Raw genomic sequence first — 21693 nt, 5'->3', positions numbered from 1 at the left:
CGGCATCATAATATCAGACAGATCTGCCCAACCTAGAATTCTGTATACAAAACACTAATAGATAAACCATCGTAATTTACGGTAGACGGGTAAATTGGAATAAAAATTAATAAAATAATTTTGGGGGTAACAGAAATTAATGGAATCTAGTCGGCAAAATTTAGAGCCCGAAATCCGATGAATTTTACGTGATAATAAAACAGCAATTATTCTACTTTCATTCAATTGAATATGGCGAATTTGTACAAAATTGACTATGGTTTAAACCAGTTTGTCAAGGCGATCTTTTTCGCAATCGATCATTATTTATTTCATCAATGGATTAAGGATTTCATTAAATTGACTTTCGGATTAAACATTTAAAAATCAGTGTAATAAACAGCGTCTAGCACTACCCTAAGTAGTCACAGTGCTTTATGCGCGACCTATTTTAGGCATGATCAGTATTTGTTTCGTCCATTTTTTTTAGAAATGAAATTTCTGGTGGCAGGTGAATGTACGATCGCCGGACTCGTGGAATTACACTGAGCATATAGTGGAATTTCGGATACAAAACCACACAAGTAAGGCATATTGGACCACTTCAATTTTTTCGGGCATTTTATTTTTCTGCACCCCTTCCAAAAATATTGAATAGGTTCCAAAGCACACGGGTTTGCCATTATTAGTTATATTTCAATTGATATACTGAATTTGTCTTTATTGTATCGTCTAATAAAATCAGCCTTCAAACGTTATTTCTTAATATAACTTATAAAAAATAAATCCCGTGCTTTTTTCACGAAACCTTAACCTAAAATAGTTGGAGGACAGGACACTACATTTTTATTAGTCGTGGATAAAATCTCAAAACGAATTACTTATCTCCTGGTCCATGAAATACTAAAGTGCGATCTTAAGTGACTAAGGTCCGATGGTTTTAAAGCATAGAATAACTGTGCTGATTTGAGAACATTATCGTGAATATAAGCCCTTTGATGTCAACCAAACAGGTCAGAGGTTGATCGAGCGTTCGTCAACTTCTGGAAAACAGCTAAGTTTTGAGTTGCGACGTGGCAGTCTATTTTGCTTTCTTATTTTCATGTTTAACCCTATACCTCACTATGTAGGCCAATCAACACTGACCCTGAAAGTTACATGTATACATGTTGATGACACCTTCCTACTATCTAGTGGGGGAGCTTAAAGGTATTATTTAATAACCTAGCATCCTTAACAAGGACAACTATATAAATAATCATATTTTACCCAAGGCAATGACGGCGGTATACACTATATTTTCCTGCATTTTAGATCATTACGTTATTGTGACCGATGGGTTCTTGACATGACACACGATTATAAGATAAACATCCAAAGATCCTATTCTGTTCTGAGAACCACCTCCCATGGCGATTTCGGTTGCAATAGATCTTGTCTGTTTTACATAATCCATGACCTAATGAAGGTAATATTATACTACCTCAGGGGTGCTTTCAAAAAAAGAAAATGACTTGTGGCTTTCAAGGTTCTTTTATTCTGATACAGATTAAACGCGCCCTAGAATCCACTCAAACGAATACTCATCTCAATAACATTGTTAAATGTTTTGTTCCCACCAGGCTCGTGACATATGTCCTTGGTCTCTCTATCTGTTTTCGAATTCTTAGACGTTTCGAATTATGGCTTCTGATTGTGTTTTACTACGGGAATTAATTCCTATTTAAATTCATTGGGTTATTTTTAATAGTTTCTGTATGATCTAAAATTGAATAGCGCACAGCCTTGGGCCAAATGGAGAAGTTTTTAATTATACTCAGCCAAATTAAAAACTTGACACTCGGGATGTTTGGGACTAGATTTTTAATATTTGGTTTAAGGCAACTATTTTAGTGTTATGTTGTGCACAGACGACCTTGACATCAACAGAAAGCAAGAATACGTGTCGCCGAAAGTCCTTGACATTGATAACGTTCGTGATGTCACAGTACCCCCCAAAATGAAATTCACAGACTTGGAGAACAATCGGAATAAAGTGTTTAGTAACGGTTGTGGCTTCCTCTAGCGTTTCGTACTGCCACACAATGTCTTCTCATGGATCTCAGAACATTAGTAAACACTACCCGAGGAAGACGTCGCCACTGCTCAGCAAGAGCATGTTGAAGGTCCTGCAACGTCAGTGGTGGATTCACTTGCTGACGAACACGTCGACCCAGTTCGTCCCAGATGTGTTCAATAGGATTAAGGTCGGGGCTAAGCGACGGCCAATCCAGGACTTAGACACCGGCATTTTTAAAAAATTCTGGGTAGCAATTGCTGTATGGGGTCGAGCATTGTCTTGTTGAAACGTTAGTCCAGGCCCATGTCTCTGCATAAACGGAAGAACAGGTTTATATCCAAAAAATCTGAACGTACAGGGCGAGTGTAATGAGACCTACGTTCAGAGCTGAATTATAACCTTACATACCCTGTGAATGCGATACACCTACAACAGATTTTAACAGACTGTTCTTTTTTTAATATTGGTTTGAAGGCAATTGAAGCTTTAGGGTCATGAGAGGGCTAAGCCTATCAGCGTTCTGAGACATTTCATTCCGGAGTTCTACCCTCCCCATACTTTGCCGAAAACCTTGTGAACGCGATACAGCTACAGTTTTTAACAGATTTTTTTTTAAAATTTGGTTTGAAGCATTAGGGTCATGAGAGGATGAACCTTATTGATTTTCAGCGTTCGGCCACTTTTCTTTCTAGAGTTATCTCCCCTTTGTCGAAACCATGTGAACACCATATCTGCTATTGTTTTCAGCAGATTTCTGTAATATTTGGTGGGAGGCATTGGGGTCGTGAGAGGACGAATCCTATGATATCCAGTGTTCTGTGTCGTTTCGTTCCAGAGTAAAACTACAACAGTTGTCATCGGCGCATCGTAATTTAAAGTTAAATGTTGGATATATTTTTCTTTTTACCTCCAAAATTTTATACACAAAGAACTTTTCAGGATTAGTCCTAATCTTATTAAATTCACTATCAAACGATGCCCAAGTCGCTTAAATTAAGAATGGATGTTCACTGCATTATACTCCGGCACACTTTACTATCATTTACGTTTTTGATGAATGGAGCTAAAAGCCCGATAGACGTCTCAGCCAATTTCTTCACTTATTCACAATGTGGTGAAAAACGTCATTAATTTAGGTTCTCACGTACGTATTTTTTGACTGACATATTGTTGCCGACGTTAAAGGTCTCAAGGGTTTACTTCTCAAAGCCAGAAAAGTGGTCGTGATTCTAGCTAGCAATCTCTTTTAACGAAGTACGTGCGAGTTAATTATCAATTGAGATCAGACGTAGTGACTAGAAGGTTCAGTGAGATTAAGATCACAGACAATTCGTTGAAAATTAGCTCGCTAACTTCTTTTGCCCTTTGTGTTTAATCTTGTGAAAGATTTAAAGGTAGCAACAACATCGTATTTGAAACCAATATCTAGTTATCCGCCCATTTATTAGCGTTATTGATCAATGTCTGTTTCGTACCTTGTCCAGCGTTCCTCGAGAAGCAAGTCTTCATTGCAGAACTTGCATTTGGAGAAGTCCAGTCGTAACATATTCTTTATAGTTTATTATGCACCTGTTGTTAAAGCGCTTCAATAATGCAGTACCCGAATTGCTAATCATTTTTTTCTCTTTTTTAACAATGCAAACGCCGGCTCTGTCGTTATGAAGGTACCCTTTAGCCACTGTTAATAAACAAAACTGTGCGCTATGTATAGTAGCTTGTTGCTTCAGATAATAGACGAGATGGACAGCTATTAGAGGCAAGTCGCTAACAAACATTGCAAACAAGAAGTATGAATGATACCGGTACCTTATAATTTCGCCGATAGCTAACCGACTGAATGTTGATGAAAACTATCTTTACTTTAATAAACAAACCTCTTGAATGGTTGCAAATGTCGCTTTTTATGATATCTCACTAATCCCATTTGTCAATAGGTCGTACTGTTTGTGCCGGTTCAAAAGAACAATAAGATAGATAGGCAGCCATGTTGCCAAAGAAACTCTCCGTGCACAGTGATACAATATTACATCAGCATGAGCTATAAATAGTAACATAGGATATACCAAGGTATTGAGGTATTTACTGGCACCAAATAGATTTCGAGTGATTTTAGCCAATACTGTGACATTGCTGTACGATTAGCCCCAATGTCGTCCCTTTATGGAAATAAACAATTATTATTATAATACCCGCTCGTTGTACACCGTGAACCACATGGCTGTAGACGATTGTTATAGCAAGTGTGCTGCATTGTTTATGAACAGTAGGTGACTGTTACCATCATGTCTACCCTTGTACCCACAAACTGTGTGTTAATTCATTAAAGATTAAACGATTTATACTTCGGGATGAGCACCGCCGTGGAAAGTATTTATTTCATTACAAGATAATGAATCTGCAACATCCATTTTTGTAAATCGTCAACAGGACCATGTTTTTTTTTATTTGCGAGAAATTTCGTTTCCATTTATACTATTAAAACAAAATGTGGATTAATATGTATTTACAGACTTACTGAGAAATCTATCGAATCTTAATCAATGAATAAATTAAAGACACATTAAATCAGCAAACGCCTTGTATACAAATAATTATTATCATTTCTATTTCCTTTCATAATTCAATCCGTCTAGACATGCCGTAGCGTAGTTAGTCCAATACACTGGCACAATGACACCAATCCGTGCTTTCCCATCCTGAACTAGCTTGTAAAACTCATAGAAACTCTACATGGGACACGGTCAATGTGCGAATAATGATGTTGATGGAGACAAATTCTTAATAGACGTAATTCAAATAAGCCATGGATAGATTTTCTTTGATGGTCTTTATGCCTAGTAAAGTATTTAGTGAATACAAGATATGAAGGGATATGCCAGAGCGGGTTCTGGGTTAACGAGATGTCAATTCTTATTGACTGAGATTGCATGACAAGTCCTTGTACTTGCCCAGCTAACCTTCTATATAGCCTAAATATGAAAACATCTTAGTACATATCATAAATCAATACCTGTCCGATCTAGTCGTTTTCAAACATACCACGGAACTATGGACTGTTTATATAAGGGAGGGAGCTCTTTAAATTTATATTTTCACTAGAAGGATACCCGGATTTGCACGGGCCCGATTCGTCCGGGGTCCAAATTTGCTCGGGACCCAATTCGCCAACGGCCCAAATCCGATTATCGATTGTAAACTACAACCGATTTAATAATATACTCTCCAAAAAAAAAAAGAAACGCAATGTGACATTTCGTCGTCGGTATGCCATCCTGTTGCAATAAGGAACCCCGACACATCGCTGAACCAAACTGCTCTCCAGTGTTGCTGGGGCCATACCCTCAGTGTCTGAACCCACTGTGGTTGGATTTCACGGTGTCGGCGTGTTTCAAACAACAGCTCTAACGGGGACGTCTGGCTCGTAATCCGGTTGTACGTAGGCGTTTACGGACTGTCTGGTCTGAGATTCTACGCCGTCCAGGAATTACTGCTGCAGTAGAGGTCGCTGTTGAGAACCGTTTTTGCCAATGATGTAACCGGAAGTGACGATCCAGGACAGGTGGCATCACTCTTGTTTGGCTTGAGCTTAGGCGGTCACATGTTCAACTTCGCTGTCGGTACCTATCCCAAAGGCGAGAAATGGAACCCAGGGAAACATTCAGCAGACTGGCTACATCTGTCTGGGATTCACCTGCTTGTAATCGACCAATAGCGTTGTTGCGTTGGTCTTTGTTCAGATGTGGCATCGCTTGGTTCGTTGAGTGTTTACACGTGCAACTGATTTGGAAACCGAGAACCCGGGGATTTTAAAGGCCTTAGATTAGATTTTGGGTCCATGCGAAAAGCTCGCGAAGTTGTTAAATTCGTGTGTCTTGGTGCAATCAAGCGAAAACAAATTTCGGCAAAAATGATGACCAGTCACAATAGTGACCCTATATTTAAAACCAATAATGAATTTCTTTTATCCTTACATAATGACATTAAAAATAAGTAAGAATACTGGAAACAACGACATCGTTCAAATAAAAAAAAATGATGAAAGATGGGCTGTTGGGTTGTTTGTTTTTTGAAGAGTATATATATACAAATCGGACAGGATGATTAATCCTTGAATCGGTATAATTCGACGGGCTAATAAAAAAGTCCTAAACTTGAATTACAACAGAGAGATAATTTGTCTCAAAACCGCACAATGTAAAACAGATAATTTCTCTCAAAAAAGTGGTCTGATTCGCCTTTTATAGTTTTTAGGAATGTTTAGAACTTTCTGGAACATTCACAACTTTCCAGAACCTTCCAACTTTTTCTAGAACCCTTCAGAACCTTCAAATGATTACTAAACACTTGTTTCCCGAAATTCTCCTTTATTCTAGAAGTTTCTAAATGACAATTCTAGAAAATGCGATCGCCTGAAATGGTAATAAACGATAGAATTCGATTGGGTCATGTTGGTTAATTTGATACATATATGTGGGGGCCGTGGGCGAGCCCAAGTTGCCCAGTGCCTAAATTCGATGGCCTCAAACATGGTGCTACATAATTATGTGGGGGTTGAGCGCGGCGACGATGCGTGATAGGTGAACAGACACGCTTTGATTTTATATATATTGCAATTTATTACCTAAAACGCTAACCCAAATTAAGAAGGTCGTTATTTAAAAAAAGACTTGCAGTTTGAGACAAAATTGCAATTCATTAAAGCTTTTTGCTCCTGTTAAGGCATGCACATACATGTTCATTATTTTAATGTGTGCATTAGGCCTCACTCGTTCAATGTTCCAGACGGTTTTTATCCGATGCTTTATTTTCATTATTTATTGACATACTCTAAAACACATATTTGGACATAACAATAGCCGTGTCAAATTGACTGATATATGTAGCACAAATGGGTGGGTAATTTAATATAATTGTTGTACAGCCAGTGGCATTATTTGCGTAACTAATTTTTAACCAGTGCCTCTTAATCAAAACCTGCCAAATACTGTTTAATTATTTATAATATGTCAGAACTGGGATGTTAGAATTCTGGTTGTAATTAGGTTATTTTATACAAGTAAAGGCGGGATTGAAAACCGGTTCTTTACAATTATAAAACCAAATGTTATCGGTATCGAATTCCAATCTTGGCCATTTATTTAACTTTATTCCATTATCGCCACATTCGGAGTGTTAGTTGTGTGCTGAATATCACCATACGCGTTTAGATTTGGACAGATTTTTTTATGTGTATCACTTTTATGAACTGTACATAAAGTACATCAATCTTCAGTAGTACTGTGTGTGACCAATATAACGCCACGCCTTGTTTGTTCGAAAGCAATCAATTGGTGGACTTTGGGTGGTGCATTCTCACCTGCCATAAAATTGCCTACAGTACATGGTGGAATTGCATGTGCAGATTCCACATCTTAAATCATATTTTTCTTTTAAACCGGCACCAATTACCAGGTTTCCAGCATACCTTAACAACGCCATTTGACTTTAGGGGGAAAAGAGACAGCTGTTGGGTTGGAAGAAGCATCGATATGGTAAGCTGCACCCAGACTTATCGTAAGTCCGTTGTCATCCACAGCTTGTATCAGGGATACAAGGAATATACAAAATTATAAGCATATAAAGAAAATAGGTTATATACACACCATTTATAAAAAATGAAAACGAGGAAGTGCTATTTTATAACATGGTTAAAAATTGTTCAGAAAATAAAATCAAAAATTGAAACGTCTGTTGACATCAAAGTATTCATGTACTATTTTAAAGATAATATTTTTGTAGCCTGATTATTTATGCCAAATAGAAGTGATTTAATGGAGTGTTGGTGTAATGGTAAAATATTTATTGTTTTTTCGTGCACCTGAATACAATGGGCACCAGCGGAGAAAATGTTCAGAATCTACAAATCGATGACCGCAGCTGCATGATGGATCCTCGGAGATATGTCGTAAAATTTATGACCGTTTAGGTCGCTACAAGAAAGCTGCAATCTGCTATGTATGATCTGGTTTTAACTTTTGTGGCTATAGGTTTGCGTAACCGACCTAGACCTGCAAAGGAAAGGGAAGATCGCGACCATGATGTGACAGTAAATCATTTGCGAAGCCTGTACACCTAGTTGGCTCACTGTGAACTCCCATTATGCTTGGATGGGTTGTCATATAATGTATGAGTGAAATGCATATTCCGGTGCGAAAATATTTTGCGTAAACTAAATTTTGTATTGCCATTTTGACGGTTGTATCCATGTTGCGAAGAACTTGGTTACAATTTCATCCACTGACCGAGTCGGTGCATATAAGTAGGGCGTTAAACCCCATTAAATTTCTTTACCCAGCGTTAGGTTTCCTACTTACTTAGACAATACAAACATGTAGAGGGGAAAATGACATATTTTACCCTAACGTAGAAAATACCCGTTAAATGTTTTGAGCAAGTTTGAATTTGTTTTTTTTTGGTTTTTTGGTTGTTTTTTTTTTTTGGGGGGGGGGGGGTGATTTGGGATGGTGTTTTTTTATGCTAGTCTCAAAGTCAACCAAGTGGACCGTTGAACATGATCGATTTCCCGGAGTGTCATTTTTTTGAAACAAAATAAATCAACTCACATAAACATATTTACTTATGTTAATATGACAATAGTCATATACTGGGTAATTAGTTCGTTTATTATATCTCATTTACATATAGACGTGTTCATTATTGTGAGTTAATTGGTCACCACCCTAAGCTATTTATCTTTCTCTTGTTGATGTAATAATTAATAGAAATTAATCACTTGTGAAAACCCCAGTATATATCTGAACTGGTAAATGGCCATATTCCGGATATATACTGCAATTAGCACTTTATTCGGATTGTGATGTAATGGTGTAGTTTTTGTGTTGACTAATAATGAAACATCTGTCAACATAATATGGATGTTACTGTTTGGGTTCAGTTTTCGATGCTATTTGGTTGAATCAATACTATCTATGACATGATATGTTTGGTTTTGAATATTCGAATATGAAGATATATAAATACTGTCATAGATTCTAAGAAGCAGTATGAAACAGCTTAAACAGTCCTTTGCGGGTCCCTTTTCCTGGATTCATATGTTATATAAATTATTATTTAGACATGTATTCACATGAAAATAAATCATATAATCAACTCGCTTGGTCATATAACTTACGAACTGCAACCGTAGTGTTAGTATTGTCTTCGTAGAAGACCATTTTGTGAACCCATGCATTGAAATCACCAGAAATGGATAAAACTGACTATAGGGCAATCATCTAGTACCCACAACTAAAAGGACTAACCCCAACACAGATACATGCCGATATGGTCTCCACTTGAGGGGATGATGCCCCTTCATTTTTCACGTAAAGAAGTGGGCTGTGGAATTTAAGCGCGGAGAGAGCCTTGACGATGACCCGCATCCTGGAAGGCCACCAACCACAACCATTCAAGAATACCGAGTGCATGAAATGGTAATGTCTGATGGACCATTGACCACTCGACATATTTTCTGTCTTGTGGCCATCTGTCATAGAAAGGTTTGATAACATTATCTCCAACATGATAGGAATGACAAAAGTTTCTGCAAGATGGGTGTCAAATATCGTCATTGCCGTTTTGGCCAGATTTGTAACCGCGCATGAGATCTGTTTCCAAAAATGAAACAGGAACTAGACGGTCGTCACTTTTCTAGTTATAATGACGTCATGTTCGCGGTGAACTACTTTCTTTTAGCTGGCTGAAATGTCGCCCTGACCGGCATCCAGGCCTTGTAATATCGTTGGCAGAAAGGGACTATGTAGAAAAATAAATGGAAACCGTCGACTTTGTACAGGTCTGCGCGCTGTATCATAAGGTCTGTCATTGAGTCGACGCCCCGGTTGTACGTGAAAAGGAGTAGGGTCGCCTGTCCACCGTCGTGGGTTTTCTCCGGTTTCCTCCCACTGCTAAAGACCCTTACGCACAATGGTAGTTAGAATTAGAATCAGTACCAGACCGGATGTTGAGATGAAGAGCATTGTGCAGTACGAAGATACCAGATACATGGTTATCAGAAACTGCCGCAACAAAAATAAAATAGAAACTGTCGCTATAAATGGAGGCAGACCATTTATTGCTGGTCTCTTTGTCCGGTAGCAACTTTTTACCAAATTTTCGTTGAACTGAACGCTTTTATCTGGCCATATCCGCTCGAAAGGACAAAAATTATATAAATGAATAATAGCATGAATATTAAAACAAACTGCATGAGACAAGGATAGGGTCACTTTTTACAAGCGGAAAAAGCAATACAGATTTATTAAATTAATTTAATGTATCCAGGGGACAGTCTTGTCCTGCTAGATGATTTCTAATTCACAATGACATGACCCTCAAAATCCCAGTTCACAACACATTTTTGAAGCGACATTTTGTGAAATACGTTTAAAGTTGGTGTATTTGTACATTAATCCGTTATGTTGGATAATGTCAAGGGACCCATTGTTTAAACCTGGCTCTTGTTAACTCAGTAATTGTATTTCATAAAAAAAACTGTGTTTCGATAGTACAATCTTCACTGGTTTGTGATCTCGCCTCAGGCTGTATTGATAGGCCATTTTCCTATTGAAAGGTGATCAAATTAACGTATAAAGAAAAGTAGATGCCACCACATCTTGTAATTTTTCTGTTCGTGTTAAGTTCTCAACCTTGTGTTTTATCTTGTGTTGGTGGAATGTTAATCACTACGGAAATATCCTTGGCATATAAAATCTCTGCTAATTCCGAAGCTGAAAGGTTATTCTAGTCAATTTACGAAAAGAGGGAAAAAGTTATCATGTTTTTCTATGATGTCACACGTCATGTCAATTTAACCAAATTACGCAGTAGTACAACTCTAGTCTTATTCCTGTGATTGTTCTGTCAAAAACTATGCCGTGTTTGGACTCCAAATTCTGCATCAATGGGAAAGGGTTGCTTGTTATTATTCCACCTTCTATATTGGGGCTAAAATGTTAAAATCTGTGGCGTGTGGATTCGGCATCAATGGAAACGGTTTCTATTTTGGGAGCAAATGTGAATAATAGCAACTTCTGTAACGGCTAGAAATAAAAGAAAGTTTAGTACATGACTTAATTAAGAATTTAAAGGAGTATCAACGCACCCTGTGGATGTTCCCAATTAACTGAGTAGCTGTTAGATGTATTCTTTTCCACTTTGCGTGTATTCCCAACTAACCAATATAAAGAAACTGCGTCTATATAGTCATCATTAGCACCTGAAACTCGAGTACTATAGGGTAGATGAATTATAGTAAACAAAATCTATAATCGTGGTAATGACCAAACCGAAATTGAAGCTCCGTATTTATGTAGTATAATATATTATGCCTCATTGTCCCTCCAAAAGACCAATTTGTATTCGTATCATTATAAGAAGAATATCACGAATCACGAAGAGGGCTTATTATCATTCCCCCAAGGAGACTCTCTATACCTATAGACATGAGAAATCTTCTATCATGACATCAGATCATGGCAACGATAGACTTTAACTGAAGTTAGTTTTGATAAATGATAGCAACTTTAGTCAGACTTACTGTCTATATCAATAACATTTAAATCTCAAGATGTTTCTTTAACCCTAAAGATTTCGAATGTTTAACCTATTTGTCCCAAAGATAAATACGTTTTGTTCCGGATTGATCAAAAACAGAATATACGAAACCGGAGATCTAGACATAATCTGATTGTCGTGTTTATTTTTCGAGGCGTCTTTAAGATTGATAAAAATTTAGTAGAACATTGTAAAAGTCAGAAACTCTTTGAAAATGCATATGGCATGATGATTAGGTAAACTATTAGCTTTGTAATTTAAAATGTGAGTAATCTAATAAAACGTTAGCTATGCATATCCTGTCTATTCAACGTTGTTAACAATTTTTAAAGCAAGACTTTTATAAGGTTGTTTAAAGTTACAATTTCATATTTTTAAGTTGTATTTTTAAAATATATTAAAATAAAGCCCTAAAATAGATGGTATCTATAAACAGTCCTACCTTGTTAAAGAATAATCCTATAATTCACTATTGCCAGTAGAGAAATTGGCAAAAATATCATTTTCAACTTCAGATTCAAACGTTTGAAGATAGCTATCCCATGGTGGGGGGTAGGAAAACAATGGAGGTAATTGTGTTATTATTTCCGGTTTGAAGATTTTTAAGTGTGAGAAAGATAACCTATGATCGTATAATAGTGAGTTGACAACCTATTGGGCAAAAGACATAGAAATAATTATGTTTTGACTTTCTTAGAAAATATGAAATTGTAACTTTAAATTGGTCAGGTTTGCCCGAAGAAGATTAATAAAGCGGAAAGTACTCGCAAAAGCCTAGTTTTCGTTCCTAAAACAATTTTATTTCTAATATCTTACACCTGAGTGTATCTTTAACTATAACCCTTACTATATATATATATATATATATATATATATATATATATATATATAGTGCTTTAAAATATTATTAAACCAGTGTTGAAATCAGTTTGCGTCGACATACCTTGATATATATATACCTAGTCAATACAGATGCTATTCCGTTTACCGGTCAACCATTGTTAACACAGAAGAGTCATGCCCGTTTTTATACTCTCACATTTTCCTGTGGATTTATTATGAAGTCGTCCGTTCACAATTTGTTTGTGGATACTCTGCAGTCACAATTTTGACGAAACTTGAAATATAGATTGTTATCTAAAAGATCTCGATTCCTGTCGATATTGGCATGTATCAGACCGTAACTTCATGGATTATGGATCCTGATTGAACGAAAAATCATGTTGTTAGCTTGTGGACACTCTAGAGGTCCGAATTTTTATCAGACTTTGATAAAGATCTCGGTTCCTGTCGATATTGGCGCATATCTAATCAACGTTTTAGTTAATACAATCAACGAAGCATTTATTCTGCTTGTACTTCCATATTTTTAATAAAATTGAAAATCTTTGTTTAGCCTTTGTGTGTAAGAAAGTTGCAAAACAGATTGGAATAGGGTAACAAAGTAATACACAAATTTTGCAATGTTTCCACTGTACGGGTCCTATGCATTACTCCCCTTTTCTATGACTACGCGTCCTTTGCATTATCCTACTGTTCTGTTCTAGAACAATCTGATTAAAATACAGATCTATATTTCGTTTCGTTTTTAATACTTCCGATGGCCTTAATTGCACTATATGAAGATCTGTCCTCGGCCCTTTCTCTTTCTTATATATATAAATGATATCGTTAAGAACATGAAATCGAATATTCGACTTTTTGCGGATGACACTAGCATCTATCTAAAAATTAATGACCCAACCGCATGCGCGACTGTCTTAAATAGTGATCTTGAAATGCTAAACAAATGGGCAAAAACGTGGCTGGTTTCCTTTAACCCGCTGAAAACTGAATCACTTGCACTGACTACTAAACGAGACCCATATTTACCTACACTAAATTTAGACGATATACCTATTAAAGAAGTTTATCAACACAAGTATTTGGGATTGACTTTTCAGGAAAACTGCAAATGGGACAAACACGTTAACATTAATTTGACTAAAACGAGTAAAATGATTAATTGTCTTAGGTCTTTAAGGGAGTCACGGTGGCTAGGTGGTTAAGACGCTGGCTCCCTAGCCTGGAGGTCGGGTGTTCGATCCCTGCATTGGCCGAGAAAGTTCATCTGGATTTTCCGACGTGGTTTCCCCTTGTCAGTGGTGCAGAACGGAGGGCAGCTGTCTAGTCCTTCAGATGAGACGAAAAACCGAGGTCCCGTGTATACATTGGAATGCACGTAAAAGATCCCTTGGCAGTTGGAATTCGAAATAAGAGTAGGCGATAGTGCCGCTGCCCGGGCAAAGTTTACCTCATAGCACACTGTATGGCGTATGCCCGTCTTCATTAGCCCAGTGTAGGAGCAGAACAGTAGGACGTTAAATCCCATTCCATACACAGCCTTAATAGAAATACCTTGAAAACTATATATACCTCTTTTATTCTTCCACATTTTGACTATTTTGACGTAATATGGGATGGGTGCACAGACGAACTAAAAAATAAATTAGAACACTTACAACTAGATGCACCCAGGACTATATGCGGGGCTGTGAAGGGTACCAGTCATAGGTTATTATATGAAGAAACAGGATTTATCACTCTGCAAGAGAGGCGAAGACGTCACAAACTCATCCTAATGTACCTAATTATTAATCAGCTAATCCCTCCATACCTCCACAATTTAATTCAGCTTTCAAAAACTCCTTATAATCTTCGTAATAGCAATATTGATATAAATATTAAAAATTCGACCTCTATAAGTAAATTTAAAACTAAAATAACTGATAAAGATAAAAAATATACCACCTTATTTCAACTTTTGCAAACGTAAAAATCAAATATTACATAGTCGTCTTCGTCTCTCTTGCAGTGACCTAAATGGGCATAAATTCTTAAGGCATATTTTGGACAGCCCCGAGTGTGATTGCGGTCATTCCTTCGAAGATACCGATCATTATCCTTTACATTGCTCCTTACATTCTGATGCACGCAAAATATCTATAAATTTTTTACCACCTAATTTTATCAATACACATAATCTGTTATACGGTGTAAGCGGCAATCATATTTCGTTAGCCATCTTAGGGGATCACGTGGCTAAGTGGGTAAGACGCTAGCTCGCTAGCCTGGAGGTCGGGTGTTCGATCTCTGCATTGGCCGAGAAAGTTCATCCATATTTTCCGGCGTGGTTCCCCCTTGTCAGTGATGCAGGACGGAGGGCCTGACAAGGATAGCTGTCTAGTCCTTCGGATGAGACGAAAAACCGAGGTCCCGTGTATACATTGGAATGCACGTAAAAGATCCCTTGGCTGTTGGAATTCGATATAAGAGTAGGCGATAGTGCCGCTGCCCGGGCAAAATTTCCCTCATAGCACACTGTATGGCGTATGCCCGTCTTCATTAGCCCAGCATAGGAGCAGAACAGTAGAACGTTAAACCCCATTTCATTTCATTTCGTTAGCCATCTTTGAAAAGGTCCACATTTTTTTTGACAGCAGCAGAGGGTTTTAAGATCAGTGTAACATCTATATCGATCAAAATGCGAACATGAACAACTGCGTAGCCAATGTAAATATGTATATATACAATATTGTTGATTAAGTATTCATTGTATTGTTTTGTTGTTTACTCACTTATTTCTTTTACATATCCTTATTAATTCTTGTATTTAGGAGAGAGGTCATATAGGCTATGCCTGTTCCTCAATCTCTTTCAATTTCTGAATAAAATATTGTTTAAAAAAAAAAAAAGATCTGACCAGTTGTACTGGGAGGTCGCGTCAAGTGTCACACGAGCTTTTGACCATATGACGTCAGCCATTGAATAATGAATCAGCGGTGTCTAGGGGTTTACCCACAGTTCCGTGCAGAGCACACCAAGAACTCGCCGTAACATACCGTTTCATTGGCTAATTCCTCACATCAACTACAACATCCTAGTGTTGTGAAGACAAGTAAAACGAAATTTTGAACTATAAAAAACGAAACAAAACGAAATTTTTAACTATAAAAAACGAAACGAAATAGGATCTGTGTTTTAATCAGATTGATTCTAGAACTACGGGAATTATACGATAATATTTTTTAAATGTTTGCAATTAGTTGTTATAGAACAGTGGAGTAATAAGTGAATTTTATACTGTTATTTATACCACTACCGCTTAATATAATTGAATCACACAGTTGCTGAAATGGTTGCAATTATCTGGTCAATAGTAACTGAATCATACTGATATCAGATCACATAATTAAATAAAAGTTCGACCCACTGGTCAGAATCAAATCTCATCTTGACATCAGAGGACCCTGATTCATTTAAAACCTAGTTATATATAATGGGAAGATTATTATACTGTTAGGTATATGGCTTGTTAAAGGTAAAGCTATACAGAATGGATATACATATTTATTTCTTTTTTAAATTTGAAAAATATTTTATTTTCCATTAACGGCAGTTACATTATTACAATCTCATAAAAGAAGCATGGACTGACTTTTGCACTTATGATAAAAATTTTAAAGAACACAGAAAAACGAATATGGAGGCGTAATATAGCAATACCCTTTTGAAACTGCCGAGAGGGAGAGAGAAAGAGAGAGAGAGAGATGGGGTTTAACGTCCATTCGACACAAACTAGGTCATTTCGGGACTAACATATGGTTCAATTTTATTTCAATAATTCGCTTGCGCGTAGGGGATTTAGCAGTGGGAGGAAACCGGAAGACCCGGAGAAAAGCCACGAGGTTGGACAGGCGACCCTACTCCTTGCCACGTGCAACCGGGAAATCGAAACCACGCCAGTTGACTCAATAACAGACCTTATGATACAGCGCGCACGTGCTACCCCCTCGCCCATAAGAGTTAAGAGTAGCTGCAATAATGTTAATGGAGATTTAGAGAGAAGAGAGAGAGAGAGAGAGAGAGAGAGAGAGATGGTTTAATGTCCACTCGACACAAACTATGTCATTTCGGGATTAACACATGGTTCAATTTTATTTCAATATTTCGCTTGCGCGTAGGGGCAGTTGACTTAATGACAGACCTTATGATACAGCGCGCACTTGCTAACCATTCGGCAATCCAACCCCCACCCCACCTTAATGTTAATGGGCTTTGACATTGAAATTTTCGTTTAACAAAGTTGCGTTCATTTTTGGAAACATCGGATACCACTTGTCATTGCAAAGTGTTGTCCCATAAAGTAATTATCAGTTTTGTTGTGTTTTTGGCTTGTTTTATTTTATGGTTTGAGGGGTTGGGGGGATTTCATATTGATATACAGGTCAAGTTTTGTCATTCGGTTCACCCGTAAGTGAAAATTGGCTGTTTGTTTTGTTGTGTTCTGCACTATTTCAATTTCGTATGTCCTTTTAATTTCCGTACTCTTTCTGAACTATTATCATAATATGTACAATAATCATGATCTGATTTATTTAGATAATACAATTATGGATCTTTTTGTATGTTTATATCTATTTCTTTATCTGTGAATGGGATATGTCCAGAATTGAATAAGACTATTTTACAAAATCTAATCACGGTTTATTCTTTGATATGAATATAAATGGCCGAGTTTACTAAATAGAAATCACGGATTGCCATTTATATACTTTATATTAAAAGTTGATATGACCGAGGCTTTATTTAGAACAAAAATCTTGTTTCAGCACGGATTTGTTATTATCATTATTATATTTTTTTTACAAAGGTACATCAGTGACACGAAATTTTAAATGTGCAGTTCAAAGTCATATTCAACACGTGTGTGTGCCACATATTTTGATTTTCTCAAAGCAATGTGATTCAATATAAATAAAAATATTCTGATCTATTGGTCAAGGGCAATGATTTATACCCCATGGACCAAACTCGGCGGATGTACAAACTATATTACATGAATTACGAAACGTAGAAAGTTCTGTATCGGGTAATACAGCCAATTATTAAGATCCAGCCACCGGTTGCTAAAATCTAGCCTCAGGCTCATATGGACTGGTGATAGTATAGTACTCACTTTCAGGATTCTGCCAATATGGAACTGATTGCGGTGGGAAGCACGCGCTTGGACTCTTCACGTGATCTCTATTGATATTTTGATTGGTTTATTCGGTTTTATTGATATATTGCCATCGAAGTATTCGGTGCTTTATGTTATAGTTCTTTAAATTTGAATCTCGATAGCCAGGGAGATAAGAAGTTTGGGGAACTCTTACAAAGGAAAGTTCTATACGTGCTTAGTATGTAAGCTGGACACCTTTAAGGTAAATATCTTACATCGCCATTTATATTATGTATACACGGCTTTATATTTTTAAATAATAATGCTTTGTTTTAATAGTAATAATATTATTTAAAACGTTTTTAATTTTAGTAATTTTGTATCTGAAATGATTTTGTAAACACTTTAAATCCTTGTAGCTGGTATGACCCATTTTAACGTCTTGAAACTTTTCTGTTAAAGATACAAGAGATATTGCAATAAGAAAGTAAATGTACTTTTAAGTTAAAACTTCATATAATATCAACTAACAATTGCTAGCTAGAACAGGTAGGTATCTTAAAACAGCTATAACTTATGGATGACTCGAAAGATCTTTCTTAAATTATGCAAGGAGTTGTAATTTGAACATTGCGGTAGAACAGTATTCTTAAATCAAAGCAAATCAAAAATCAATCCCGATCAGTGAAGATCTCGAAAATTATAATATCTCTTAAAAATCTTTCTTCGGCTTGTTTTACTTTTTTTAATTTTCATGTTTCTTAAAAAGGTTCATTTTCTTTATCATTCCGAATGTTTAAGGTTATTAAAGTAAAATGTCAAAGGCACAACAGACTATTTTAATGAAAAGGGGATTTTTATATATTGTGGAAAAACACGGAGCATTAACAATTATTTATTGAAATCTTCCTTTGAGAATAGCATGCCGTGTATGCAGGGGCGGAGCTTAAGCATGTGTCGCGCATGGGGCAATCCGAAAAAAACCACAGTAAAAACCTTACTATTATCGCTCAATTTCGACATTTAACAGTATATTTGTGAGAAATAAGATTATCCTGCTGCTATTGTTTCGGTGCAGTAAACCCAAAAAAAGTCGCCTACAAAAACTGTCAGGGATTAGAGTTTTCTGCCCACACTTCGTCGATTTCCAACTGTCAATGGTTCTTTTACGTGTCCGACAATTCAATTACGTTATGGAAAGACGACTCTTATGGTGTGATGATCTGAGAGATAGTTATATGTGTTGGCATTAATCATTATTTGCCTATTACTACGATGACAAGAAAAGGTTTCAATTTATTGTTAAGACAAATTGATAGACTGGTTAGTGGACATTATAGAGAGAACTCAGAGATAGTGAAATAAAGATTAAGACAAAAACGATGCATTATGTAAGATTTAGATACAGTGCCGACCATATCTAGGCCGCAATTATCCATGGGTTATTGCATTTCGACCCATTTAAATCTCGGCCATCCAATGATCTAGAGAGTTGATTATAGGCATAATTGTCTAAATTATAGTTTATATAACATTTGAAGCCAAAAACGACCTGCAGTAGGCAGATGTAGCTCTTACATAATGCACCTTTAAGAATTATTTGTGGCAGGGATGAACTGAGAAGGAACTGGTAGGCTCCGTTCTCGCGTAGTTGGGGAATCTTTTAGTCATGGATTTACGTGGGGTTTTTTTTTAATTGTTCAGGCTACCTCACACTACGGTTTGGTACTCATGATATACTCTAGAAAGCACCACTTACAATCAGTTTTGGTAAAATATTCTCTCTCTCTTTCTATCTCTCTCTCTTTCTCTCAGCCTGTCCCTGATTCGCCGTTTTCACATAAAACGTTATTGTACTTCTACTTTCCCGTATTTACCCGCAAATGCATGTTAATTATGTAAGATATAATACCAAGGCTAAATATGGAATTGATTGACATGATTTACTCTTCTTGATCATATTTAGATGTATTACTTTTTGTATTTTAATTAATCACATATAATAGATTAATGACTTTGATCTGTCAGATCAGATACAATAATCCCATGTAAATATTTTTCAAAATGTCAATTTACTAAGAAAGATAAATAAACAACATACTTAAAAGTTTTTCAATTATTTCTTTTTTGGCAACAAAATAGAAAGCGCGGTTACATAACAATAATTGTGTATAAGGTTTGCACATGGTCAATGTGTTTTCTATTTAAGACGGAGATAAAAATAAACTAAAGTATACAGAATGTTAAACGTGAAAATGTATTTTTATTATATCAGGTTTTATAATGCATTCCCGCTGCTGACTTCATTTCCGGCTTTGTTCTGCTTTTATTAAGAGTATTATGGTTGTAACAATGCATTTATTTACACAGTGGGAGTTTAGTAACGATTCTGAGCTGAAAGCATTGGACAAATCCGTTTATTGATATTATATACTATAAAGTCTGTTATATATAAAATATAAAGACACTTATTCCTTGCTCATTCATTTAACGATAGCAGATAGCTTAAAAAAATGAACAAGGAAGTAATAACGGAATGTGATCTAAAAGTGTTTGTTTTCAATTATCACTACAGGCCCGGGACTGCACAGCACAGTGGACGCTTACGGCTAGCCGCCGGATCCATTCAATTTGATATGTTCGTTTGCTTGTGATTTCTGCGTATTGTGTCCTGTCCGTAGGTTTGTTTTGTGTAAATTAAGTATGCTGCAATCCCCGGGCACTTACTATTAGATTTTTAAAAATTTATTGCAATTTATAATCAATTATGTTCGATAAATATATAATATAAAAACACAAATTTATATTTATGGAAAACAATCACTGATTTTATTTCATACTACGTTTCAACAAGTTCTTCTTCTCTTGTCATTCTCAAGTAAGTAATGACAGTATAATAGCAAGAAATCAAATTATATACAAGAAGGTATCAAAAACAGTAACTAATCTGAAACCACCAAAGGGCTAATAAAAAGAACAATAATAACAATACAAAATGAACATCAAAGATATTGATTTATGATTAATTAAGATATCATAACTCCTTGGAAGATATAATCTCTCGCCTCTATTAAGTTCAGGTTTAAATCTCTTGAATTGGATGGCTTCTTGTAATTTTCTGGTTTTCTTGTTATGAAGATGTATGTTTAAATATTGGATATTAGAATACAATACTTTCACGGCAAGATAACAACATCGATAGTGATTGAATGGATTTATATTGAATTCTAATTCGTGTTTTAAATTTCGAATATTATGAAACAATTGAGTTGGAGGTTTAGTTCCTCAAACTTCGATATTTCAATGAATGTTCCCCACTTTTGTTCACAACATTGTTAACCTTTTGATATAGGAAATGTGTGATATAATAATGGATACAGAAGCAAAAGTGATATCAATCTGATAACGTTGACAGCAGTAGAAATCTAGAGTAACTCTACTGAATAGGACTTTATCGAACGATTTGACATTCGTGTCCAATAGAAATCGTATTTGTAAGTAGGGCGCTGGGTCAATAAGAAGGGGGTTTGATATTGGTGTTGGCCAGGAAAGTTCCCGAGATTTTCCAACATGGTTTCCACTTGTAAGTGGTGCAGAACGACAACCTGAGGTCCCATGTATACGTTGGCGTGTACGTAACAGAACCCTTCAAAGTTATTGTAATTCGGAATAACAGTAATCCGTAGCGCCGCTCTCCGGGCCAAATTTCATCCATAGCACAATATATATGGCATACACTCGTCTTCATTATCCAAGTCGGTGCATAAAAGCAGGATGTTAAAACCAATTTCAATTCATTTCTATGGGATAAATTTTACTGTACCGTAACTAGGAATATATGGAGCGGGTTGTGTGGTTTATAAAGGTCGGTCATTGATTGAATCAAGTGACGTGGTTTCGAATCCCTGCCTGTACGTGACAATGAGTGGGGTCGCCTGTCCATCGTCGGGGGTTTTCTCTGGTCATCTAATTTTTCCCTCTGCTCAAGACCAATACGCGCAAGCAAATTATTGAAATAAAATTGAACCATGTGTGAGCCCCGAAATGACCTAGTTTGTGTCGAGTGGACGTTAGACCC

At 36.4% G+C, this 21693-nt stretch overlaps 1 protein-coding gene across 1 annotated transcript in view; it reads left to right on the top strand.

Annotated features, from left to right (window-relative positions):
• Positions 1-17812: 17812 nt before the first annotated feature.
• The window catches only part of LOC126822487 (FMRFamide receptor-like), a 64685-nt gene continuing 60804 nt past the window's right edge, over positions 17813-21693 (top strand). The window contains exon 1 of the mRNA XM_050551418.2: positions 17813-17877. The gene's annotated coding sequence lies outside the window, so the exon portion shown is untranslated. The remainder of the gene's footprint in view (positions 17878-21693) is intronic.

The sequence above is a fragment of the Patella vulgata genome, chromosome 5 (genome assembly GCF_932274485.2).
Source record: "Patella vulgata chromosome 5, xgPatVulg1.2, whole genome shotgun sequence".
In the NCBI taxonomy this organism is placed as follows: domain Eukaryota; kingdom Metazoa; phylum Mollusca; class Gastropoda; family Patellidae; genus Patella; species Patella vulgata.
This window is presented reverse-complemented; position numbering and strand designations above follow the sequence as displayed.